Consider the following 27,588-nt stretch of genomic DNA (forward strand, 5'->3'; position numbering starts at 1 on the left):
TCTCTGGGATTTCTTTCCTTTAACAAACATTTTTTTGGTAAACCCACCCTAGCCATGTTTGCGTAGTCCTGACGCACAAATCCTTAAATCGACATGGACCACTGTAATCTCTCTCAAAGATCTGTCATTGTTATGATTGTGGGACTGCAGAGCTCTTTGCTTCCACTCCCTCCCCCGTTCCATCAGTTATCTCGCTCTAAAATCAGTCTTTTTACCAAACACACCTTCAGTCAGCGCTCAGCACTAGTGCACTTTGTGGAAAGCATTAATATATGAGGCTCTGTTCTTTTTAAACTCTGCTCTTTGTTCTTTGCCTCCTTTGTTGTGGATCCTATAATAGATGCGTGCAGACGTGTGCACACTTGCAGCGCAGTAGTTATAATTTGGGTGCAAACTTGTCCACATGTGCAGCTACTTCTGGGTAATGTGCCTGTAAATCACAATCATGATTATTTGACCATTTTACCTTGATTATGATTAACGTCAGTCAAAATGTGTCCAAACGACAGACACAGCACTTGTCTTTTGTACAAGCTGCTCAAGTTGCTCGGTCGACCTCTGTGTTTAGATTCTCCTCCATGTAGCTTCCATGTGGCAGATTGGATGGGGCTGAATCATGTGACTACTTGCATGGTAGCGCGGTTTTAAAGGGACAGTACATGAACACACAGTGAGGAATGTATTAACATGATTACCAGGAGAAAAAAACAAAAACATGAACAGAATTAAAAGAATAATCGATACAGTTCTGAATGTCGATTTAAATTAATTTTTAAATAATTGCCCAGCCCTATGTTCACCACCTCCAAACCTCATCCACAGCCTTTCTATTAGGCCTCAACTACAAGGGCAGCCGAGACATATAAGCATTTGCACAATTTTAAAAGAATAACATACTCAGTTTGAGTGGAGGCTTGTATGTATTGAGGGATCAATATGATACTTGGGTCTTGCTGTTCTAATAGATGCCCTTCCCAACATGCAAACTCTTAGCAGAGTGGAATATGCGTTGGCACACGCTCCTTCTTTCTTCTTTTATTTATTTTTCTTTTTTTCCCCGTTTGTATTCCCTTGGCAAGTCTACTCTTCCCTGGAGTGAGACAGGTCAAGGTACAGTTGTTTTTCTGCACACAGTTTGCTGCCGCCACAATAGCAGAAGCCGCAAGGAGCACGGAGGCACTCATTATAAGCATGGAGTCCTGAGGAAAAGGCTACGTTTCTCTTCTATCAGGCAGAACCCAGATACAAAAGGCCACTCTGTATGTGATGTTTGCTCTTTATGACGCTTCTCTTTAGCTTTTGCCACTCTAAGGCTGCGAGAGTGACCTTTTACTGCTGCCTTTTGTGCTCTTTCACGTGGGCGTGGGTGGATATTAATTGCGTGTTACTGCATTACCCCGAAGAGCCAAACGCTCATCACTTTGCAAATGTTACCCTGTGAACTTCAGTTTCTCTTATTGGATGCGCTCCCTCACTACACATGTGCTTGCCGATTATCCTTCCCCCTTTGCTCCTGCAAATTCCTTCCAAGAGTTTCCTATTGTCCCGTTTTCTACATCAGAAGCAGCTTCTTGAAGTGAATGAAAGGTGTGCTCAAGCTGTGTATACTCCCATTTCCTGAGCTTCCTGAAGGAGCCATGGAACGCAGTGTGTGAGAGGAGTTATAAGATTCCTTGAGAGCAGGTTTATGTAATGGGTTTACAGTTTATATACGACCACATGTTTTTGCAAAGCCACCTAGAGTTGTGCTGTTTTTTTTTTTTTATAGATGCATCAGTGCTTAATATCATCTGAAGGTGTAACAATACACTTGGCCCACATTTCATGGTTCATGATATTGTTAGGATGTTTCCTTCAAAATACAAAGGAAGATAAATGCTCTTTTCAGTCATGTTGCTTATCTTACTGACAGCACTAGAGGTAGGAGGCGGGTGGAGAGCTGGATTGAGCTGTGAATTGGTGCATTTTATGACATAATTAGTAGAATGTCCTTCACTGTAAATGGTCACCACCAATCTCCACAATGCATACTGTCACAATTTTGCAATGAGTTTCACAATGTGTTGATAGGGCTCTGTTGATCACTACAGTGAAGTGTGTAGCTGTGTAGGTTTTAGAGATTTTTTTATTATATTATACCACAGTTAGTTCTGACCCTGCAGTGTGATTGCCTGAGAGATGTTGCAGGAGCGCCAATAATGGCACTTGGACCGAAGCACTTCAGGTATTACTCCGCAAAGTGCGCGTAACCCCACAACAATGCCAGTGCTTACAAGAAAATGCTGGGGTGCCTAGACTTTTTCAACCAATGGGAAACATGTTCGGTTTCCCTTTGTGAATCTAATTTGGAACAGAATAAAGACTTATGGCACAGTGGACTTGAGCTGCTCAACAGTTGTGGTTGCCATTGTCTGAAATAACCATGGACTTCCCAGAAAAATGTCTCATTTATGACATTACATATCTCTCTAAAATCCCAGTATATACCTTCACATTAAATATACATTCTCAAATATGCCATGAGGACCAACCATGCCATGATGGATGTGGCGTTTTAGCTTTGAATCGCTTTGAAGGCTTTCTCCTTGCTTCACTTTGTACTTCTTGATGGCTTACAACAATAAGTGACAAAAATTTTACAAAGTATGTGCCACATGAGCCATGTGGCTCTATGTATCAAATTAGCACGTACTTTTTCTAAATGCATTTCAATCTAAAGGCTTGAAGGTCACACACATTCAACAATAGTGTCCGGTCTGCCTTACACTGATTAAGATTTCTCCAGATTCCATGAGTATTTTCACAGTATTATGTATAGTAGATGGTGCAAGACCAAAATACTTTGCCTTCTTTTATTGAGGAATTTTCTTTTTAAAATTTTTAAGAATTCTTTAGTGAAGTTTGGTTAAAAAGTTGTTAGCCCTGACCCCTCTTTACTTGCAAAGAGTGAGTGAGCCTTTAGTGGATGCTCTTTTATATATTTCATATTCATCTGCTTAGAGTGGAATGTTTCATTGTTAACCTCGGTTATAAATTTGTCACTCTTAAATTGTCCCATCCCAATTTTATTTTTATTTTTTATTTTATTTTATTTTTTTTTTGGTGGAGTTACTGAAATCAAAATTTAAACCTCTGTATACTAGAATACTGTGTAAAAATACTCTGTATCCTTTGTACATTTATTGTAAATATATATTGAAGAGAAAGAACAATTAGTTGAGTTTTGATTCTATTGCACTTTTCTGGAAAAGGGGTTCGAGTACCACATATCAATATCACCTTTGCAGTCTGTTGAAACATAATTGTGAACCATTCATGTAACACCATGGAAAATTGGCTTGCATTCATTTCACTTAAATTATTACTCCTTTTAGATCACATAAATTAACTGATTTATGAAACAGCAACCATTTATTTTTTATTTGCCACATTCTAGCCTTCTGCAATCTTAATAATGTTGATGCTTGTGAGATATATATACCCCCTGACATCTGATATAACTAGTGGATCAAATATTTGATATAGGAACCTTGTTTTACTGTTGTTCTGAACCATCATTTGTTGACATAAAATGTCTAATGTTCTTATATTTACAGAAAGATTGACTCTTGTAGGGTTCCCCAGTTTTCCTGATACCGATAAAAGTGTGGGCCGTCAATATCAATTAATAATTTAAACCAGCCGACATATCAGCTGGGCTCTGATTAGTATACTCTAAGTAACTTACTACGGAAAATGTGCAGCATGTCAAATTCATATCAGAACCCCCAAGGCGTTTGACATTTTCATAAGCAGTTCTGGCAGTTGGGCAAGTGTAGCAAAGTGCAGCTCTGCGGGGTTGTGCTGCCTCCCTCACCAGCACACAGGTAAATCTTGTTATGATGGACTACTAATCCTCACTCACTGGCAGACTGCTTGCTGTCTCTCTCCATTGCTCTCATCCTTTCTTCTCTATCATTTTCCCATTTTCTCCTTTTCTTTTGTTCACATAATTTTCTCTCTTTCTGTATTATTACCCCCCCCCCCCTCCCTCCCTCTCAGTATCTAGCTCTTACTTTTGCTGCTGAGAAAGAGTGCGGCAGCAGCATGAAATAGGATTAAAAATTCCATCCACGGACAGGGAAAATTGTTTGTGCTTTGTGCCTCTGCAGGGTTGGTTAATCGATATGGAAGAAGTATTAAGCTGTATAAGATTTGCAGTGTCATAAGTCTAAGTGATTGCAATATCTGAGGAGCTATTCTTCCTACCTTGGCCTGCTACTGATTCTGTGCCTTTGCCTGGCGGTTAGGTCTTGTGTAATTATGTTTTTTTTTCTCTCTCCCTTTAGTGTTTCTCACTTGAATTTAAGGACAATAACAGTAAGGAATGAAGCCAGTAAATATACATGTTTATATTACTGCTTGTGTGAATTATTATTATTATTATTATTATTATTATTTTTTTTTTAAAGCAGGTAATGCTGGATCATTTAATACTGACTGGGTCAGTCGATAATGTCTAATGTTTGAAGTGGAGTATGACCCCTAATGGTCTCCTGTTCTAACACATCCTGATTAAGTTTCTGAATCCACAATACTGCAGCAGAATTGAGACCGCAAGTAAAACCCCTAATGCTTATCTCGCCCTCGAGGAAAGTGTAGAACCTGGCTGTGTTGTATCTAAGAATGAACAAACTACTCAATGTGAAGAACAATGCTGACATGATGCTATTGAGTCACGGCAGCAAGAGGGAAAATGAGCTTTCATTATGTGCAAATAGGTGTTCCAATAAAGAAAGAGACGCACACTATCTCAAATTAGGTTGGCAAACCACTCATGAAATTTTATTACTTCTGTAATACCTCGGTTAAGTGGCAAACAAGATGTGCTATGTGAATTTAAATCATATGTAGACGTTTCTGCTGTGTTGAATGAGCTAGTCCAGGACGTAAGTACACACACACATCTCAGCTTGGCAGTGATATCTCTGATGTGAAGAGCTTTATACATGGGGGGTTGTTTCTTTTTGGCACAGTATATTTGCGACAGAGTTTTTTTAATTTGTTGATATAGTGGTGGCTTGGTTTGCTATAAGTCAATGTGAACTTTCCAACAAGAGAAGTGTTTGCTTAGTCTATCTCAGTACCCTCACAATAGTCCTGCCCATGTTCAACAGAATGCAGTTATCATGCGTACATGGCATTTTTGTTGATGTTTTTAGCAATTTCTGCTTCAAAAATATAGAATTTTTGGCAATTATCCCTCCCACCTCCACAACACAGTAAATTTACTTATAAAAATAGTGTTTCCACTGCATGGATCCTACGTTACACAGCTGGATTATTTTGTCGGCCATCAATGCAACAGCCGAATGCGTGATGAGTAAACAACACTTAACATTACCATCACTGTTGTTGTGGTTTCCAAAGCCTAATTTTTTTTTAGAGATTTTGTGATGTTAACATCAACATTTTGGGGAGGAACCATGATAGTGGAAATTCAGCCAGGTACCTGGTCCCAAAAAGCGAGTAGAGCTGTGTAGATTTAAGTAGGTGTAGGTACCATGCAGTGCAAAAGCCCCTGTAGTCTACTAATTGGCCCACAGGCTTTATTAGGACTTGTTTAGGGTTATCATGTCTGTGAATATTAGGGTTGCAAATGGGTGTAACATTTATGATTTCCAGTAAATTACCGGCAACTTTCCATGGGCACTTTAGCTCAGGAATATTCCAAAAAGTTTCCATGGAAATTTCCTGCTAGCCTTGGTAAACTAGTCTCTTAAATGAAATTCATAGCATTTCAATAAAGATATGGACGAAAATAGGCTATGTTTTAAACCAGAAATGAATGTGGAAATATTGACTGACCACCTTTAATATACCTTTAATGACTTGTATGTTGAATATAATTTAAACAGCCTATCAGTGGCTTGAATGATCAGAATACCTGGTTAACTAAATTTGGTATTGAATGATGTAGAATTCGTTACTTGGTATTATTGAATCCCTATCATCCCATAAAACTAATGAAATGATACCAAGTGCAATCATTACCGGCTGAAAATGGCCTCTGTTCAAATGTCTTCCGGTATCACAGCATTTGAAGTCTACAATCTGTATTTTCTCTCTCTCTCTGTTTTGTAATACCACACTACATCAGCATCAGATTGATTTAGGAGTGTATGTTTGCCAATAATGTTATGTATTTCTTTGGACTTATATTGAGCTTCAGTTGGGCTGAAATGCTTTGTCTGCCATAGAAAGTCTCAGGGGCCTTGCAGTTGAGCATTGCTAATATGGGAAGTTCAAACATGAAGCGATCTGATTTAACAAAATGCACCACACAACTTCACTATGACTATTAAGTTTGAGAAGAACATGACTTCTATTGAACATATTAGACCACTGCCTTGAAATCCATGTTGTAAACTAGCTAGTACTTATGCTGCAACAAATACACATTTATCAAATATAATGAGAGCAAATGAACGACTAGGTCTATAATTCATTTTGGCCAATGTATACAACAATGCTGTCATTCTGGTTTACAGCAGTGTAATGCACTAATTGGGATACTTTAAGGAAATAATACCTTGTACATAGAGCTGGACGATATGGCCAAAATTTATATTACAATATATTTCTTAATATTGGTCAATATAATATAATTTAGATATTGATATGAACAATATAAAGGCCAGAGGAAAAACTGCAAAGAACAAACAAACAAACATCACAAATCCTTTGCCAATTATTTCAAACTAATTAAACTTTTAATATATCAAGCATAATGTGGTGAATGCTTTTTGAATTTTATACATTTGGATTATTTGACTGCATTGTGCTTTCCCTTCATAGCAAACAGCTGGACAGTGTCATGTTAGGCTACTGCACCTGAAATGTTCTTGCTAATGAGCAGCAGACTGTGTAAATGCCAAAAAATGTCAAAGCACGAGGCTGAGATCAATCTTCATTATTCATTTATATTAGTAACATGCATTGATTTTAAGTTTTAGACTTGTGTGCTGGACTACAATTTCCAAATAACATTGACCGTGTACAACATGTGCACTCAAAAACATGAGAACCTACAGTCATGGAAACATTAGTGTATTATAGATCCAAGTAGCATATAGTATATTGTTTTCCCCCATGTAAAGAAAGCAGATAATCTTTTGTATCATGTAGAAAACAAGTTTTGTAAAGCATTCGAGGCCTCTATGAACCCATCTATGATCACTCTGCCTTGCTTTGCTTTAAATTGCCAGCTGTCATGGAAAATTAATGACTCGTGGCTATTTTAGCACAGTACATTGTTGCTACTGTTGATGAGGGGTCATGCTGGTCATCTCTCTCTCTCTCTCTCTCTCTCTCTCTCTCTCTGCCTCGTTCTCTCTCTCTCTCTCTCTTCTCAGAACTTCTTCAGCTTCTGCTTGCCCCCTTGAGCTCCTGCAGAGATGCGTGCGTGCGTACATAGAGGATTGCCTTAATGTCAAATAAATACAGGTCCAAACCCCTCCGAATGGCTGTTGGTAGCGTTTACTCTGCTAAGTGCTTGGACCAGACCTGTAGGATGTCTTTTCTGTGCTCTAACCAAACAGCAGATCTATGGCTCATGCTGTGTCCCAGATGGGTAATGAATGAGAGGAGCTGGTAATTGTGGAGCTGCAAATGGATTTCTGTAACGCAAGCTGTTTTTTGTCCACATGCTCAATCTCAGTTTTGGGAGGGGTGAGAGTTAGGGGTGACCTCCAGTATATGAGGCTGTGTGTGTCATAATCGCACTTGAACAATAGAGAACATCTACAACAGAACCCTTTTTTAAAAATATATAAGCTTTTAATTGTTTACATTCACAGAACAACATTTGACTTTGTTTTACAATTAAAAACATTTTCTGCCTTTTACCTTGTGGTCCATAATGGATTGTAATAAAGTATTTAACAGTAATCTACAGTCATTAAATAGTTCATAATAGTTTACATAGTTAAAAATGTTTCCCTTTAGTATGGGGTTAAATCAGTGTCTTTGAAACCGGGATCTGAAAAAAGGACTCTTAAAAAATATCAGGCAAAATTAATTCAGGTACAAAAATATTAGGTTAAAATAATATTGATTAAACTACAATGCAGGTAAAAGCCTACTAAAAAGAAAAATTCGGGTTGCAAAATTCAGGTCCAGCTCCATACCTTGTGCTTTAAAGCTACAGTTTTGAAACAAACATGGACCATTGTTTACATTTCCTGGGGCTGGAGTAATGCAGACATATCTGAATATTATCACAGTCCACCAAAAATCTGAAATGTACTGAAATGCACACTGTGAGCAGCCTGTAATACACAGAATCTTCTGACAGAAAGCCATCCACCTCGTACTTGCCTTCTCAGCTGCGGTGGACCAGATATAATGGGACTAACTGGGTTATACGAACAGGAGGAAGTGCTGAGGGAAGTATGTGTTCAAAACAGGTGAAAAATACAATTCCGTACACAACTGTCGCAGGCCTCCAATGCAGGCTTTGCTCAATGCAGGTGTTGCATCTGCAACACCACAGTTAAACACAGCATTCAAGAAGAATTTCTTAGATCCTCTTCCTGCAGCTGTTAACTTAGCATAAGATAACCGCATACACTCTGCAGTTATAGATACCAGACACAAAAAAAAAAATCATGTATCTCCAGAATAGTAACTTTATAGGAAAAGGGGGGGGGGGGGCATTCTTAACTTCAAATGGAAGCCAATATAAAAAGATTTTATTCTGAGTAATTTTGTATTTGTATTTGTCACTTTTACAGCACCTTTGGCATTGAATAAACTGAAATAAAAGCATGTTATTTTTGGACAGCAACCATATGCAGATATATGCAAGTACATGGGTTTGTGACATCACAAAAACGCTCATTCAAAGTGTGTTTTTTTTTCCTCCCTTCTCTCCTTATTTTACATAAATTGTACTGTGGGGGTTGTTTGTTTAGAAAATTTTTTAAAATATATTTTTTCTTTCAAACTCCCACTCTTTCTGCTGTCCTTCATTAGCTCTGTCTTTCACACATACATACTCATTTCCTTGTTTCTTTTATCCAAGCATTGCGTATGTCTAGCACTCTCGCACAAAGCCCTCGTCTCTGTCTCTCTCTCTCTCTCTCTCTCTCTCTCTCTCTCTCTCTCTCTCTCTCTCTCTCTCTCCCGGCCACGCTCAGCCACTGTCTCTCACTTGTACTGCTCTATTGTCTCCATATGGCCATGTGCTAATAAGCAGCTTTCGAGTACAAGAGCATAGCCCATCGGGGGCCATCTGTCCCACACAGCTAATGGCCTAAGTGAATTAGACCAACTCCACATGGGCTCTGATCAGAGCTCATGATGCTGATCACCTCCATTGATCCGATTGATCAAGGCCTGCCGAGAGCGCACCAGTGTGGCTGCCGTGGACGTGCTCCCTGCGTGATGTTCCCAGATGATTTATCCTGAAGGAGAGCAAAGGAACAAGAGACTGTCTCAGTGCTGCACAGATAGGCCACCTGAGGATACTCCACTGTAAATCCATCTCTGTGTTTGTGTGTGAACAACAGAGAGTAGCACAATGGGAGAGACGTGGATAGCATGACCATGTGTCTTTGGAACAGATGGAATGAATTTGAAACTGAGAAATTGCCTCTGGTAATTGATGAGCTTTTAAGGGCTGGAGCTTTTTAGCAGTATAAATCGTCTCTGTCTATAAAACAAATATTTGCTGATTACACTCTACACTGAACGATCACTGGATTAGGAAAACCTACGTCTACACGTAGTGTGTCTACACTCATTTATCAAACTCAGTGCTGCAGTGACACTGATGTGATGATGATGTTTTAATGTGTGTTATGCTGGTGTGAGTGGATCAGACACAGCAGGGCTACTAGAGTTTTTAAAACCTTTAGTGTCACTGCTGGACTGAGAATAGTCCACAAACCAAAAATATCTAGACAGCAACGTTTTTTGGACAATGTCCTATAGGCAGCATCCTGAAGGACTAGGGCACGACAAATGGAAAAAAAAAATGTGCAGCGACAGATGAGGTACTGTCTCAGACTAACCAATGGACCCAGTGTTTAAAAGCTCTAGCAGCCCTGCTGTGTCTGATCCACTCGTACCAGAATGACAAAATCAGCATCATATCAGTGTCACTCCAGCGCTGAGTATGATCCACCACCCAAATCATACCTGCTCTGAGTGGATCATGACCAATGACGAGCAGGGGGAAATGGGTGTAAGAAAGTATGCAGAGAAATGTGTGGACTACAGTCTGTAATTGTAGAAATGTATTGTTGGTGTTCCTAATCCAGTGATCGTTCAGTGTAAATAAAATAAAAAAAATTAATAAAAATGCTCTTTGGCTTTAATGTAGTGCCAATCTCTCTCTCTCTCTCTCTCTCTCTCTCTCTCTCTCTCTATATATATATATATATATATATATATATATATATATATATATATAAACTTCCCTGAAAGCTTAATGAACAGTGTGTTTCAAGCCGTGGGGGTTCAGAGATGGTCCGTACTGCGGAGCCTTCAGAAGTAATAGGGATATGTGAGAGCGGCTATGAGCTTAAACTGGCTCCCTATAACTTGAGAGATATAAAAATGGATAAAGTCAATAATAATAAAAATAAAATTCATGTTCAAGGAGTTTCTTTAAGAAGCAGACGTTGCTCTTGCACTTCGACTGATGAAGTGAGATGTAAGAGACTTGGTCAGCATCCAAATGAGACCATTTCCCCTCTGGATCCCCCTCCTCCCATCTTTTTCTGAACTTTGAGAGCTCTCAGCATCTAAACACTTTCACAATAACTCTTCCTGGTCTCACTCTAGCCAAATTCACTCTCCTCCTCCTCCTGATTGATTAATTGGTGGAGTTAAATGACTGCAGTAATGGCTTTTCTGTATGCTGTCCAAGCTTGTAGCTGGAGAGGCACGGAGCTGGGTGCGCTCAGTGTGGCAGTGCGACCAGAGAAGCCACAATGCTCTGTGTGTAAGTTTAGCTTGGAACAAACAATTGCAACTGTATTACCAAAGGGCTATCAAAGGGTATTTTAAAGGTGGTATGCCCCTGAAAAATAAAATAAAATAAATAAACACAAATAAGCGTGAAACCCACGATCCAGAATTATTCCCGTGCTTTACCTGGAAGAGTTCAATGCAAACCTCAACAACATTTGTACCGGACATTACCCGGACTGCCAGCCCCCCAGTACAACATCTGGGCAATATCAGTGTAAGCTCATGTGTGAATAGAGCTAGTAATGTCCCGGAGAATCCCAGTTAATTCATGCTGTGCCTCCCGCACACGCTAAACACATGCTGCTGCATGCCTGAACCATGAGGAACATTTCCAGCTGTGAGAACGCTTCTGACACACAAAATCTCCAGCTCTAAACTACATGTGTTAAAGGGCAAATGTCCAGACCCGATTTTCTCTGCATTTTCTGTTCAGAAGTGAAGATGGGTTTATAGTCCTTGGAAAAGACTCTGGAACATTAATGTTTTTACACGAGGGAGCATGCTGAATAATGTAAAATATTTACAAACCAGTATTCTCGGTTCTCATTTGTCACATGCAGATGGTCATGGCAATATAAAATTTGGTTTTTAAAGATTCTGCTCAACATTACACTCACTGTGTATATATATAATTGCTGTTCATGGAGCATTTGCTAATTGCTAATTTTCTTTTGGGATCAATAAAGTAAAATATACATCCATCTTCTTGTTTGACCAGTTTTAGTTTTCTAAAAAAAAATATATATATATATATATACACACACACACATACTGGGGGACCTTGATGTTGATCCGTTCCTACGTCGCGTCGTAAACCGATTTTCGGTGTAAGTCGGAACATACGTAAATACTGTACGTAAATAACATACTGTAAGCACTGTAAGGCGGTATTCTTCCGTCGCGCACACCAAACACAAAGTTCGCGTTACAACGTTTACGACGCAAAACCACTTAAGACGAAACAAGGCTTTATACAGTAAATGAAAGATGTGTGGTAACCACGAAACATCGTAACTCAGGACTGATGTAAACCGAGGACCTCTTGTATATATTAAGAATATATATTCTTTATCCCCTTCTCAAACAAAGTTACTGTTTTGGAGCTGCATGTTTTCATGTATTTCTCTGGACTGTGATGATATGGATTATGGTATGAACCTGGTATCTATCACTGTGACTTGCCTGCATTGGAGGCTTGCAAAAGTTGTGTACTGAATTGTATTTTTCACCTGTTTTTTGAACACACACCTGTCGGCGCTTCCTCCTGTTCATATAACCCAGTTAGTCTCATTATATCTGGTCCACCGCAGCTGAGCAGTGCCAGTACGAGGTGGATGGCATTCTGTCAGAAGATTGTGCATATTACAGGTTGCTCAGTGTGCATTTCCGTACTGGTCTGGCTAGAAACCTGTTCAAAGCCTCTGAAGCCCGATATTTGTCCCTCTCCTTTGTCTGTGCTGAGAGAAGCGATCTGGTAAATCTATGATGCACATATTGTTGTACTTATTGTGTGTGAGTTGGAATGCAAGCAGGCTAATTAGCAAAAACTAATTTCCAGCATTCAGACTGAACTTGCTGTCACCAGAGTGTGCTTCCCGTCTCTCAGTGGCATGTATGCCAGTGGCTCCAGTCATAATGAGTTTGTGCCCTGGCCCAGTGAAGCTTCAGCTCATTAGTGGAATGCTAGTGGATCTGGACTCGATCTATCACTCCTGCACTATTCTGTTATGCTAACGCTCAGCTGTAGTGCTGACAGTTTTGAGGCATGGTATGGTACATAGCAGCCAAATTGAAATGCAGTGATTTGTTGGGCCAATGTTTTTCAACAATGATATAATGAGGATGACGACAACTAAGTAGCTTAACGGTGCACTAAGCAAGATTTGGTGTTTCGGTTCCTGAGCTCCCCCTGCAGTTTCCGAGTGTAATTAATTTTTACAGCACTGTCCTAAAAGAGTAGGGTGTGGGGTGTTATTCCTCTCCTAAAATTAAGGCCTTTTCACAAGAGTCTGAAAGAACGGAACTCAAAAAACTGTACTTGGTGTGAAAAGGCCTTTACACAGTGCAGTTTCTGCAGTGCTGAACCTGGAGTAGCAAACACAGAGGATCTGTTCTCCCTATTACAAGTCAGTGAAGCATCACAATTATTTTGAAGCTGTAATTTTAAGGTAAAAATACCTCCTAATCCTCCTTTAGTCTTCCTTTAAAGTATTATCCAAAGAAAATCAAGCAGATATAGTTTCTGTTGTTTTTTTAACCTTCTCAACAAAACCCAGCAGCTGTCTCTTTACACTATGTGAATACATTTCCTGTGGAATACAACCAAACACAAATACCCCATCTGTTGGAATGACAGAGAGTTTTAGAGCTCTGTAAAGTCTCAGTCTTGGAGATTTAGGGTTTTTATAAACAGAGTCTTTGCGAATGACACACTTTACAGCATTGTATGGTTTGTGTAGGTGTGTGAGAGTGCGAGAGAAGGGACAAAAAATACAAAGGGTCTAAATCTGGGCCTCTGGGCCTGGTGCAGTGCAGATGCCTTTCTGCTGGATGTGGGATGGAAGAGTTTTCATACAGGCAGCAATCTTCCCTCCTCTTTCTCTCCACCGTCTCTGCGGGTCTGTGCGGGGGTTGAGGCTGGACATTTGTCACTGTCGCCCGCCGCCCGTTCTCCCTCAGCTGTCGCCACGGAGACAGGAGGAGGCCGCAGGCATAGGCGAGATGGCGAGGTGTGAGCGGAATCTGTCTTAGTCACTTTGTGGCTCGCCGTGGGTGTGTGCGCGCACATGCGTGTGCGTGTGTTTGTTTGTTAGTGTGGGTGAGGTTATTGTCGCCCATAATAGACCTGAAGGACGGGTACATGATGAACTTCTTTCAGCCTGTATTTATCTGTGTGTGTGAAGTGTAGAAAAATCAGGGGGGGTGGGAGGCTGTTTGCAGAGTGTGTGTGTGTAAGTGGGGGGTTCTCGGTGCGATGTTGATTGTGAGCTGCTGAAAAGCGAAGATGGCTCTTCACCAGGTGAGCTGAATTGAGAGGCTCGGCATGAGCTGAAAGCTCTGAGAGAAAACCCAAAACAAACCAAAGCCGGGCACTCCTCTGAACGCTTGCTCTTTCCCCCCCTCCCCACTCTTTTCTTTCATAGCACTCTATCAATCCAACACCAATTTCACTGTAAGAATGGAGGAGCTCTCTGATAACTCATCTAACGCGAAGCAGCACATCAAATGCTACACTGAAGCGTTATATAATAAGCGGGGTCTCAATAGGCTTAATGTAGAGGTGTTGAGCGTGGAGATCAGACACTGTAGAGCACTGCAGCATGAAGCTGATGGCTCGTTTCACACACACAGTGGACAGTAGACCTCTAGGAGGTTTGAGATTATGCCCTGGTATGTGATATTAGAAGCTGTATGCATTCTTGTTAGTACAGAATATAGAAAGGAATAACCAGCCACCACGTGATGTGCTACTAGGCCGGTCACAGTAATTACCTTATTGATTTATTGTTCAGCATATGGACATTTCCACAGTAATTTTTGTTGACCTCAGAACTGGACATTGCGCTTATTTGCATGTTTGTTTACATTACAATGAACCACTCTGTTCTGTTCTCTGGTTTTCTCTGGTCTCTGAGTGGATTTGTTTGTAAATTATGGTTTTATTTAATTTGTTTTATTTATTTAGGATATTTAACATATCCATATTTATATTCCAATCCTAATGTGTGCATATTCTTAATAGTTAAGTTTTCAATAACAGTTTGTTGCTTATAAAAAGATCATTGCTTTTATATTATCATTATATCAGTGGGATAAAATGGTTTTAAAATGACAATAATAGCATTTATTGCAGTTATATCTGGCACAATTTATTGACCACAAAAAATGGCTGTCGATACAGCCCTCTGTTCTACATAGTTTTGGGAGGGTTACTTTTAAATTGTATCCCACTACAGAATACAAAATGCATGCCCTAAAATATAATTTGCAACATGTTCCGTTAGATTACTCAGTGTGAGTAACAATCTGAATACACTGGAAAAAACTGAAGGCAGCAATCAAACCTTGCTTACTTAAGATCAATAGTCTGTTGTTTCCTTCTACTGACTACCTATCATAGAGCAGTTTCTGCAGCGCTGAGTCCAGAGTAGCAATGACAGGTACTCCTGTTTGAAGCTGTAATTTAAGCTAAATGTATTATACATTCTTCCAGAAAGGAGGGTTGCGGGCTACCATGCAAACTCTGTGTCAAAAATACTTTGGAAAACCCTGGAGACCTGGAGAAATAGTACAGAACAAAATGGCAGCAAGTTATCAAACAAACTGATACTCAGCTCAGTTGGTTGATGTACCCTCAGTGTCACATGTGGTTAGTCTCTACCCTGGTTCTCTCATGAGGCATGTTCCTTTTTTTGACTTTGTCTGGGACCTGGTCATATATTTTGAAAGCGTGCCAGACCAACATCACATCGTTTTAAGAAGTGGGCAGTTTATAAAATGTACTTATTTTTCCCCCAGATTTCCACTTCGATTGGCAGGTCACAGATGTACAATCTAGACCATTCTGGCAAGCTTAGCATACTTGGAGCAGGACCAATCACACAGCACCGGGACAAGAGTCATGGCCGATGCACGCTCACGGCAGTTGGAGCTCCAAATCCCTGCTGGACTTCTCGGATGATGTGCTTTTAAAGCATGCAGTTTAGCTCCAAATCACACAGCTGTTCTGGGAGATGGGGGCTGAACGGATCTGCGCTTTCTCTTGATTTCTTACACTGCCTGACTCCCTCTTCGTGCTCTCAATCTCATTTTGACATCTTTGACAGGTGTGGTTAATGAAACAGAGTGGAGATGGTCGTACACCAACATTCTTTTGATAATTGTGCAGATGTTGTAATGAGCATGACTAAGAAACAGCGTGGAATGTGCCGGGTGATGGTTAACAGATTTACCACCCCCAGTGATGGTAAAAGCTCTTTTAACTGCAGTTTAAAAAAAAATATTGATCTGCATTTGGAATATTTCAAGCAAACCATGGGAAAGGCACTGTTATATTCACACATGTGCAGAACTGTATTTTTTAAACAGAGTTCATTTAGTATGAATTTAATGACATTTTAGACTGATGCAGGGACATGGCTGTTGAGCTGAGCTGGTTGAACATTCTCAGTACTACAGGCAGATACAACAAAATATGAGAAACCACTGTATGGTACCTACTCCTCTCAACTCATCTCTACTTGGCTTGTTTTGCTTTTCAATTGCTTTTAGTATCTGCAGTCCTGATTCCTAGCGAGCCAAGTAGGGAATAAACAGTGACGTGTAGCTCTTGGAGAGCCCTCGTTGGCCAGAGATATTTAATCAGTCAAAACGAAATGCAAACATCTATCACAAACTAGGCATTTGTATAATCTCAAAGCTACGTTACAGATCACAATTGCTTTGACCCACCTTACAACAGCAGCTTGTAAAATCACGGCAGTAATTGAACAAGTTCAGATGTTCCTTGGATTGGTGGCCAATAAAAGAATCAAACGAGCTGGACGATATAACAAGGACTGAAAAGCTACTGTAAACAACACTTAATATTATTGTCCCTTTAGAAACGTGTTTTATGATGTCACCAGATACATTTGTTGGAGGAGCCGTTATAATGGAAAACAAAACACAGATTAGAGTAGGTACCATGCAGTGGAAAAGCACTAATAATGTGTGTTTTATGACATCCTAATTAAGTTTTGTAGCTAATTTAAATGTAAAATTATAGCATTCTTCAACCACAACTTTTATTATAATTTTTGATAAACTTAAATGTTTAGTTCACACTTTTTTTTCCCCATGTTTTTGTGCCTGTTTCAGTGAGACTAGAATTACTAGAATTAAACCTGTTGGCAATATAGCCTAGTTCAGTCCATTTAATGAGGTCTGTCATTTATTCCAGTAAGGTAAGACATCCATATGTTTATGACCTCTTGCATGAAAAGAGAAAGACAGAAACAAAAATTACTTAAGAGCGTGAAATTGTGTGAATCAGCACCTGAGAGTGACAGCCTGCAATTTGTACATTAAGCATTATTTTGTAAAGTAATGGAAGGTAGGAGAAACAGCCTGAAAGATTCACATCTAGAAAGCAAGACAACTGATGGTGTGAAATCAACTTGGAAAAATTACAGACCGCCTGCAATAAGCTCACTTTCCTGAGCTTTTATGCTATGGTCTATATGTGCTGATGCTATTAGCTCCAGGCCTGCTATTGAGGGAGCGAATTGTGAAAAGCAGAGACGAAAAGAATAGGCATTAGTGTACCTACAAAGAGAGAGTATGTGCTCCTGCATGCTGCTCCTGTGCTTATTCAGCCTCATTCATACAGGTAACAATAGTGGGATGGAAAATGCCATACTGAGATTGTAATTCTAGCTCTCACAGCAGCGCGATTAAATTCTGCCTGAATTTCAAACTTGATGTAATTATCAAAAAAAGGGAGGAAAGGAAAAGAACACTTGTACAAAATGAATCAGTGTCCAGGCTCAGCTAAAGATAGTTCACAATGAAATCTAATATACCCTTTTTTCCCTGTTTCGCTGAAGCAAATGTATTGTTACCTACATTAGGTTTGTAGCTTTGGATGCTATAAATGGTTTGGCCGGCCAGCTGTGTGCACAGTTATGGGGATGATGAGGGACATTGTGATATGTATGAACCTTTCCCTAAAAGAAGCTACATTTTAAAGAAACACTAGGTACAAATTTGTATTTTTGCTCCTGGGCTCCCCCTAGAGTTACAGAGTGTAGTTCACTTTTACAGCACTCTCCTGAAATCAAGGGGAATGGGAGGGAGGAGGGGAGTGAAGGTTTTGTGTCGTCCTCTAAAATGTACATAGTGCAGTTTCTGCAGTGCTGACCCTGCACAGCCCATTCACCAGTGTTAAACCAACTCTCTTAGTGTTGTCGTGTGTTAAATCTTTACACTCAGTGTTAATTTAACACTAATAGTGCTGCTTTAACACTGGTGTGTGGAGTATCAATTAAAGGGACTGTAATTTTATGGTAAAAATTCTACCTAGTGTTACTTTAAAAAGTTCTTTGATTGCTAATGTTTTGTCATTTCAGCTTTGGACTTCTGTTAAACATACTATTAGAGTCACTACTACTCTTATGATGTTCTTCTAATTTGGATTTTTATTGGAGTGCTGGGCGATTAGGATTTTATGAAAACTTTGTTTCTTTCATGTATAAGAAACAATAGGCCTTTGTGGCTTTGTTCACATTACAATATTCATTCATCATTTCTTGTGGCTTTGTTCACATTACAATATTAATTTATCAATTTTTTTTCCTCAGATGAGATTTGCCTGCCTTGATGGTTCACATTCATAAAAGTATCTGGCTGTAATGTGAACAAATCTTTCTGAAATAGTGCACCTGCGACACACTGATACACACTGAAACAAACAAACATATTTGTGAGAAGATTTGCTTTATTGAAACTGAAATAACAGACACGTTATTAGTAGTAGCAAACAGCTCCTCGACTACGTGATTCGGAGGAGGCGGCGAATAAAAAACATCTGGCTTTTACTGCCGTGCAGAGAGATCGGCTGAATCCCGAATACCTCCTTCGGCACTATGTAGTGTACAGTGTAGTGTATATAGCAGTTATATTTCTGCACCCTTACAGGTCATTGCATGTAGAAATATATAATCGTTTATATTAAACTATAACCTTTACAGCTTGCTTTCGAACTAGTGCCAGGTCTGTGAGGTTTTTTTTTGTTTTTTTTTTATAATCTGTGAAGTGCACTGTCTAGGGAATATGGCGAACAGGCAGAAAGAAGCATGAAATCCGATCTGACGAATCATCTTCATGTCGCATGCCCACAGATCTGATAGGTACTGGATCTTGAACCACAAATGAAAGTGACTCACATCTAATTAGACAACATCAGATTTGGCAGGTCGGCACAGCTCTGAAAAGATCAGAATTGAGTCACTTCAGGCTGGTAATTTGAACATAGCCTGTGATGAATTATGTTATTCATGCTGCTTGAAAAATCTAACTGTTAAAGCTTTTAAACTCGAGGCTTATTATTCATTTTTAATCTTAAGATTTAGTATTCAGCAACCTATATCCATTTAGTATTTAGAACAAAAATGAAATCAATATGTAATGCGTATAAATTATAAATGGGAGAAAATGAAGTCTAAGTAGCAGTCGGCTACATTAGCAGTGAAGCTCTGTTATTAGGGCAATGTTGGGTTCGTGAAATGCATCACACCTAGATCCTCTACCTACATTCAGGTTATCATCTAAAGAGATACAGTGCCAGCCCCTCAATCACTATCCCAGCACACTGCCTGATTCGCTGTTATTCTCAGAAATGAAGCGGGACTCTGTGCCTGCATGTCTGATTTTCATTTGCTTAGAAAAATAAGTGTGTGTGTAAAACCCAGAGAGCGAAAGGCAGCGAGAAAATCTACAGCCCTTAATTTGGTGTCAGTTCTGTGCATACTGTCTACCTTCCTGTGTTCTTTCTTCCGTGCTGAGCTGCTTTATCCATCTCTGTCTCCTCTGACTTGAAGATCTGTGTGATATCTCAAGGTTGTTTAGTGGTAATTGTGGTCATCCATTCTCGTTTAGGCCGAGTGAGGGACGGGGTGAATGTCAGAGTGAGGGAGGAGGAGAGGCAGTGATTTGTGGGGCGAGTCCAACAGCCGGAAACCCTCCATGAGGAGAGGGAGTGAAGAGGAGGCTCCATCACCGCGCTTTGTGATTTGTGTTGAAGGTTGGTTCATATGTGTAAAAATGCACCGATGCTTCACGATCATGGGCTGTTCATGCGAAAGCTGGTTTTTGAACTGCCCTGATTGAATGTTATTGGATTGAATCTAATCATTTTAAATGGTTGCCATGGAGGCACGGCTGCCGCACAGCTCCTGGGTCTCCGGGTCGTGGGTTCAATCCCCACCTTGGGTGACTGACTGTAAGGAATGTGATGACTGACTGTTAGCCCTTTTCCACCAAAAGAGCTCTGGTTCTTGAAGCGGTTCGGTTTAAGATTATTGGAAACTCGGTGCTCTCCTGTTTTGATGGGAACCAAGAATGCGACATCAGCAGGGGGCGCCACACGTTTGCTCCGTTCTGGCATCGCTGTGGCTGAATACAGAGCCAGTAACATACAGAGCCATAACATGTTATCCACGGTAAACAACAGATTCTTTTACATGTCTAAATGATGCTGAGATCTGAGCTGTCCTGCTGAGGCTGAGAATGGTGAGAGCATTGGAGGAAATTTTACAACCCTCTGAAGATCACGCTGACCACAACCACAGAAAACGAACAATGCGGCATTTCTTGCAAATCACTGTGCACAATAAGACACTCTGCATATGACTCATCCAACTACACTGTGCGAAGCTCTGAACTCTTTCTGGAGCTTCTTTAGCTTAACACGCCCATGGACGTCATTACAGTTCACACTGAAGAACTCATTCTTCTTTGGTTGCAGCTGGGAATTAAATTTTCAGGTTCGGTCTCCAGTTCCAAATTAGTTCCTGCTGTATCAGGGTAGGCTGGTAGAGATAATATTTGGGCAGTTTGGTGCTATAAACATTTACTTGTTGTGTACACCAGTGAACCATAACATTACGAACACTTGTTTCTACATTTAACATGTGTTGGGAGTGAATGGCGTGTTTGGGGGGGGGGGGGGGGTATGGGGGGGGTATCTAGACAGTCATTGGCTGGTGAAGCCCTGCCCTCCCATTCTGCACACCCTAGATTAACCAGTCTAACTCTAAGCCTCTATGACAATCTGTGCATTACTAAAAATATAATCGTTAAAAATAGTTGATATGACTTACCTATGTTTGTCGGTCGGCCATTTTACAATCAGGGTAAGATTGGCGCGCTCTTGCTGACGTAGCGGGGTGTGCAGTATGTGCTAGGTGGGTGGGGCTTAACTTCAGCAGCCAATGACTGTCTAGATCCCCCCCCCTGTCAAAATGCTATTCAAAACGCACCGCAAACACTCCATTCACTCCCAACAAGCGGGATTTAAAGCTTGTTTTCCAATGATTGTTAATTTTTCAGGTGGGCAACAAGCTACTAATTTTTGATTGGGTGGGCAAGAGGTCCATATCAAACACCGGCCTTGTATTCAACCTGTTTAATGTATATTCAACATAATTGGTAGATTGACTATCTAATAATTATGGAAAGCTGTACTTACTTTAGAACCTCACTGAATAATTCTACCCTTTAAATGCTGTTTTTCCTTCAGGGCAGTGGAGCTGTCCACTGTAATATGAAATCTTATAGTAGCAGCGAGATATTCCACTTTCAGCCTGTTCCCTCAGACTCTAATGGGTCCAAACTGAGAGAGCATGGCTTGGAGACACAAACTAAGATAAGTTTGTGTGTGACTGGATATGTGAGAAGACTGTGCATTGTCAGAGGCTTGTCAAGCCCCATATCTACTGACAAGTGCCACTGGAAAAGGATGGAGAAAGAGAGAAGGTAACCAGAGAAAATGACGAGTGCTGAGCCAGGAACTAGACTCTGAGCTATGTGTGAAAGGGTTTGTGTGTGAGATGGGGGGATATTTACTATGGCACACTCATCATTAATGATATTTTCCACAGTTTCGTTTGTTCTTGTATCTCAGAATCAAGCATGAGATCTTAGGCTGTGTTCGCGTTTTTTGAAATGAGTATGATTTTCTTTCTTTCCAGTTTGGCCTTGAGGAGAAAAATCAGACTTGATCAATAAGACAGCAATGTGAACCTGACCCAAGTTTCTTTGTGAACTTAGAAGCTTTGAAGCACACTTTTTTTGCCCTCATTACTTGTGAAAGCTGTAGGAGAGGACGCTTCAACACTACGGCGGTTTGCGGAAAAGGAGAGAAGCGAGAGTGTTGACTGATCTCACTCACAGCTCAGACTGTGTCAGCAGCACGTCACATGAAGAGTAATGGCTGCTTGGTAATGAGAGAACGCGTTCCTCTCTTCCTCACTCAATCAATTTCACTCTAATTAGTGTTAATTTAACGCCGAGAAACCCCTCTGATTCTCTCCATCACTGCCAGCTCCTGCTGTTCCGGTCCTCGCTGTGGTCGTAAGGCTACTGAAATGTCTCCATTACGTTTGTGGTATGAAATGATGAAGTGCGTAGTAGACGTATGGTAATGTAATGTGTTGCTGAGCAGGGCCTCGTTTTGCTTAGGTAAATGACCCACTCTCAAAACACTCCAATGGCCAATTACTGTTGTCACACCCAGAGTGTGTGCTTTATTTTAAATTATGTTAGCTGGGTGGAAATGGAGCAGAACTTTCTCCTCTGCTCGCACATCGTTATTAGTGTTACGGATTGCGACTTGATTGTTTTCATGTTCACTTAGTGTGCTGTTTAAATGGCCCTGAGAGAGAGAGAGAGAGAGAGAGAGAGAGAGAGGTACATCCGCAGGAGTGTATTTCTCTGCTATTAGACATAAATATGCATCAGTTTAATGTGATGCTGTAACTTTAAAGTGCTATATCAATATTTAACTGCAGCAACCAATTACAGTAATATTTAATAAATTACCAGGTTATTTGGACCAAAAAAATCCTTTGCCACTTACAAGACGCAAAAAAAGCTTTAACTGAATTTGTGATACTTTTCAATTCTGATAACTGATGGTGTCAGATCCAATAATTAATCAAATATTGCTGATATTACTGGGTAAACGATGTACCAACCAGGCCTTACTCTGCCTTCAGTCACTTTTTTTTGTGTGTAACCGTGTGTAGGTGTGTGTGCGCATGCATGTGTGCTTAAGTATGCTGGCCCTAGTCAGTCTACTCAGTCAGTGATGTCCCAGCTGTGTGTCCTCAGGGTTTTTTAGATAGAGTGACAGAAAGTAAGTTCTAGTGTGACACCCAGGGGCCTTCTGTCACGACACCAGAAGTGAACCTGTCCCTCTTAATCAAGTGACGTTAATTTATACTGAGACCAGAGTCGAGATCACAGAGTGACACTTTAATGAATGATGGGGCCACCGCATGGCTAGAAGTCTTAAGAGCCTACAGCTCTCATTCACAGTGATGTACCTGACGTAGGGCACGTGGTCTCAGCCTTTTTGTGTGGCCTTTGCTTTAATGGAAGTCATGAAGGACTTTATAATTACCCGGGGAGTTAATCAGGTGTGTTACAGTGGGATTGAGAACTGCTGGCATAGTCAGCGGTAAAAGCAGTTTAATAACATTTTTAAGGATTGCAATATCTCAGGTGAGCATGTTTAATCTGATAAAACAGAGCCTTGCCAGCTGCCAGCAGATGGGTGAGATCAATCAGAAACAACGGTTAGTGCACAAGCCCTGTGTTCATAACAACATGACCACAACTAACTGGAGGCTGGGGTCACGATATGCTAGTGTTTACACAAATATAAAGTGTAGTCATAAAGCAAATAAAAGTTATACGCTGTGTTTGAAACTGTGCCCTATTCAGGGTCGCGGTTGGTCCAGAGCCTACCTGGAATCATTGGGCGCAAGGCAGGAATACACCCTGGAGGGGGCGCAAGTCCTTCACAGGGCAACACACACACTCACACATTCACTCACACCTACGGACACTTTTGAGTCGCCAATCCACCTACCAACGTGTGTTTTTGGACTGTGGGAGGAAACCCACGCAGACACAGGGAGAACACACCACACTCCTCACAGACAGTCACCCGGAGCAGGACCCGAACCCACAACCTTCATGTTCTGTGTGACTGAGACACTACCTGGCCCCTCAGTTACTCACAATTCTCTGCGCACGCATGATGAGAAGGAGAATATAAACAAGACATGGTGAAAAACTAAGCTTCAGAAGTTTCAGCAGTTGTGAAAATAAATGATGAATTAAAATATTTTTCTCTACACTATATTTAATCAGTAAGCTTATTGGCATATTCCAGTACATATCCAGCATATATTATATATTATATATATAAGGTGTATATATCATATTAATAGGCAAATACAATCTATTTTAACTTAGTCATGTTAGTGCTAGTTTAGTGTGTTCTCCCTGTCTCAGCGTGGGTTTCCTCCGGGTGCCTTCTGAAAGATGGGCGCCCCCTCCAGGGTGTGTTTTTGCCTTGCGCCCAGTGATTCTGTGTAGGCTCTGAACCCACCGCGACCCTGAACTGGTTAAAGACTATTGTCTTTAAAGTGGTTAAAGATAGTGAATAAATGAATGAATGTTAGTGCTTTGAGGCAGGTTAGACCTTTCAGACACACATATTTGTGTGACCTGGGTTACTAAGGAGGAGTCTACAGAGGACACTTCCTACCTCAGCCTTGGAACGCAGCTATTGAATGCTGGGAAGCGTTCTGAGGGGGGAATATAGAAAAATAAAAATCCATATTTTAGCTGAATCTGTGGAATGATACTGAGCCCTCACAATACAGATGTGCTATTGGGTAAAGTAGATTATATAAGAGAATCCAATTTGCTCCAGAGTTAAGATCAGAAGCTTTAAGGTACCTTGTCTATATTTGAGAAGGTGAGTGAATCATTCAGCCGAACCTGACTGTCTGCCATCATTTCTCATCTAATTATCTCGACATGTGTCAAATGTAGAGAGACAGTCTCTCTGTCAAACACACATTCTCTCTCTCTCTCTCTCTCTCTCTCTCTCTCTCTCTCTCTCTCTCTCTCACCTCTGCTATCAGTTTGAATTACCCCTCTGCTCTGCAACATCTCAATACGTTCAGTCCTGAATGCCAAACACTCAATCACTGTTTTTCTCTCCTTCTGTGTCTACCACAGTAATAGTCCTCCTCGGTTATGACACTCCTCTAGGAGGCCTAATTGGAGGCTGAAAGGATGGGAGACCGATTACATCAAGACAGGAAATGCTCAAGTGACGTTCCACTAGTAGCAGATCCTCGAGTGGAAATGAAAGTTAAATTTACTTTATGCCTGTGGGGAATTGAATTGGTGCGTCTGAGTGAATGTTAAGGAGAGAGCATGCGAGTATGAGCCATTGTGGATGAGTGATAATGGATTTTAAAATATCTGATCATGAGTCAGCACCAGATATTATCCACTTACACTTCTCCCAGCAGTGAGGATGCGATATCCTCAAAGGAGGAAGGACAGGCTGAATTCTAAAACATGAAAAAAGCAAACTGACACAACACATTTACTCTGCTGTTAAGAACATTTGTACATTGTAAGAAGATTGACCTTGCAGTGGATACTGTGTGTTGCTTTAATATGCAAATAAAGCCTTTACCCACAGCAAATTTTACTGTTTGTTGTGACCACCTTGAGCAGAAACAGATATTTCTGTAAATAAGCGGAAAGATATTTGACCAGTATACAAGGTGTATATGTGGTCTAGGACAGATTATGTAGCAATACAATAGGTATTGACTTGCAGTTTAATAGAGTAGTCCATATTATGTCCATGTGATGACCACAATGTCCTGCTATATTTGTTTTCTCACGATGTAACTTCCCTTGTGAAAAAAAATACTTAAATTGTGCTAAAATAGTTGCAAATTGATGTTTTTTTTTTTAAACCACTAATTTATACTAAATCATTACTAATATGTAATTAGTTTACACTTAAAATACAAGTTATATGCCAGTTAATAGTTATTCGCCACTCTTCTAATACTAGTGAAGTATATTTCTCTGAGCTGCCCGAATAAATATATTGGAAAAGGTCATAAATAAAATTTTAAAATCAAAATCACAAAAACAAACAAAGCAGTAATAGAACAATATAGAAATATATTAATTACAATACTTGTAAGTTACAAGTATACAACTTATAAGTGTATATATATATAAGCGTATAAATATATTTAAATTGTATTAGAAGAGTGGTGAAAATAACATGACTAGTATACTCTGTATATATTAAAGCAGCACTAGGTGGTATTTTGACCTTAAAATTGCAGCTTAAAAAAATCATTGTGATGATTCACTGCCCTGTAATGGGGAAAATGGAGCCTCTGTTAATGCTACTCTAGGCTCAGCGCTGCAGAAACTGCACTATGTAACTTGTGGAGGAGGATAAGAAACAATCTCTTTTAAAAGGGAACATAGTGTTTGTGTAGATTAATATAGTTTCTATTACATATTAGTAGTGATTAAGTACAAATATGTGGTTTCAAAATAGCATAACAATTTCATCAGCTCAACTTAAGTATGATTTCTATTCTCACAAGGCTTTGAAAGAGACGCTAGAGCACGCTTCACCAGCTACCACCCTAGCCACCTTTTAACTGCTTCATGCTTTTACTGGAATAATTTTTTCACTCCTCTGGTGCACTACAGTGACACAGCATGTGCAGTATGTCTCTGCTAACCCTGTGAAAAGCCACAAGGGTTTGCCCTCAGCAACCATCTATCTTGTTCTGTCTCCCTCTCTCTCCTCCTGTTTCTCTCTCATTCCCCTTCACTTGTTTCCTATTGCACTCTGGCCTGCTTGTTATTCTCATGTCCTAAGAATAGAACATGTGAAGGCCGTTTGTGTGATAAGTGTCTCATTCTGTACTGCAACGCACATACACATGTTTTACTTACTATGCAAAAGATCCAGCAAACCCTCACATGTCATGAGTCTTTGAATACTGATGACAGACATGGGTAAAGATGATCTTTCTACTTCTGATCATTTGTTATACATCCATTCATCAAGAAACACTCACACAATTTAACACTGATTGTACATTTACAGTGTATGTTTATCCTCATTTACCCCAGAGTTAAGTATGATTACAGCAGCTGTGTTGCAGTGAATGTAGTTCACATGAGAGAGGGAAGCAGGAAGTTCTGGGGCCTTTGCTGTTTAATCTATCCTTTATCCACACATTCGCTTGGACCCCGCTGCACCCTTTTTCTTAAAGAAGCAGGCAGAACAGAAGCAACAGCCGCAGCCCCCTCTTCCTTTGTTCCCCTCACCCAAGAGGCGCTCATTCTTTCAGTCTACATTCAGCTTGTCATTGAGCATGACTATCTCACCCTTGCCTGTCCAGCCGCAGCCCTTGCATTTAAAGCCGTCTGTTGCAGGCTGTGTGAGGAGGCCTCTCTCCAGGCTGCTTTCCTACTCTTTCAGCTTTGCTGCAGGCCACTGGGCTTATTCTGATATGCTCTGACACATAGAACCATCTCCAGAGCCCTGCCAGTCTCTCACCATCTTCTGTTAAAGTAAGCTCTTTAAGAGTTGGATTAGTTTCACCTGAGAAGCTTTTATAGTTTATTCATCATTCATGATTTGAAGTGTGTGGTGTGTTTGATGTATCAGCAGCTATATGTAAAGTAATCATAGGATTTATATATAATAAATTCCACCTTGCTCTAGCAAATATTCTCAGTTGTTTATAGGTTTAAAGGAGATATAATGCAACAATCTGCTATTAGATATCACACTAGAGCACCAGCATTGCAGACCAAAACAAATGCTTCGTATTCACCTCATCCTTTCCTTAAGGCATGCCTTCATCCTCCCATTCTGGTATTTAGATCATTGCATAGAGGCACAGGTGCTAAACACAGAGGAGCATGGTGGAGCAGTTTTAATTCTGT

General features: G+C 40.3%; 1 protein-coding gene across 3 annotated transcripts in view; it reads left to right on the forward strand.

The window, feature by feature from the left end:
* The window catches only part of ndst2a (N-deacetylase/N-sulfotransferase (heparan glucosaminyl) 2a), a 160,283-nt gene that overhangs the window by 53,329 nt on the left and 79,366 nt on the right, over positions 1–27,588 (forward strand). Inside the window, exon 4 of one of the 3 annotated variants that reach the window (XM_066678766.1) lies at positions 19,657–19,801. The exons of the other annotated variants lie outside the window; for them this stretch is intronic. The gene's annotated coding sequence lies outside the window, so the exon portion shown is untranslated. The remainder of the gene's footprint in view (positions 1–19,656; positions 19,802–27,588) is intronic. 3 annotated transcript variants of the gene reach the window in all.

The sequence above is a fragment of the Hoplias malabaricus genome, chromosome 8 (genome assembly GCF_029633855.1).
Source record: "Hoplias malabaricus isolate fHopMal1 chromosome 8, fHopMal1.hap1, whole genome shotgun sequence".
NCBI classification, from domain to species: Eukaryota; Metazoa; Chordata; class Actinopteri; order Characiformes; family Erythrinidae; genus Hoplias; species Hoplias malabaricus.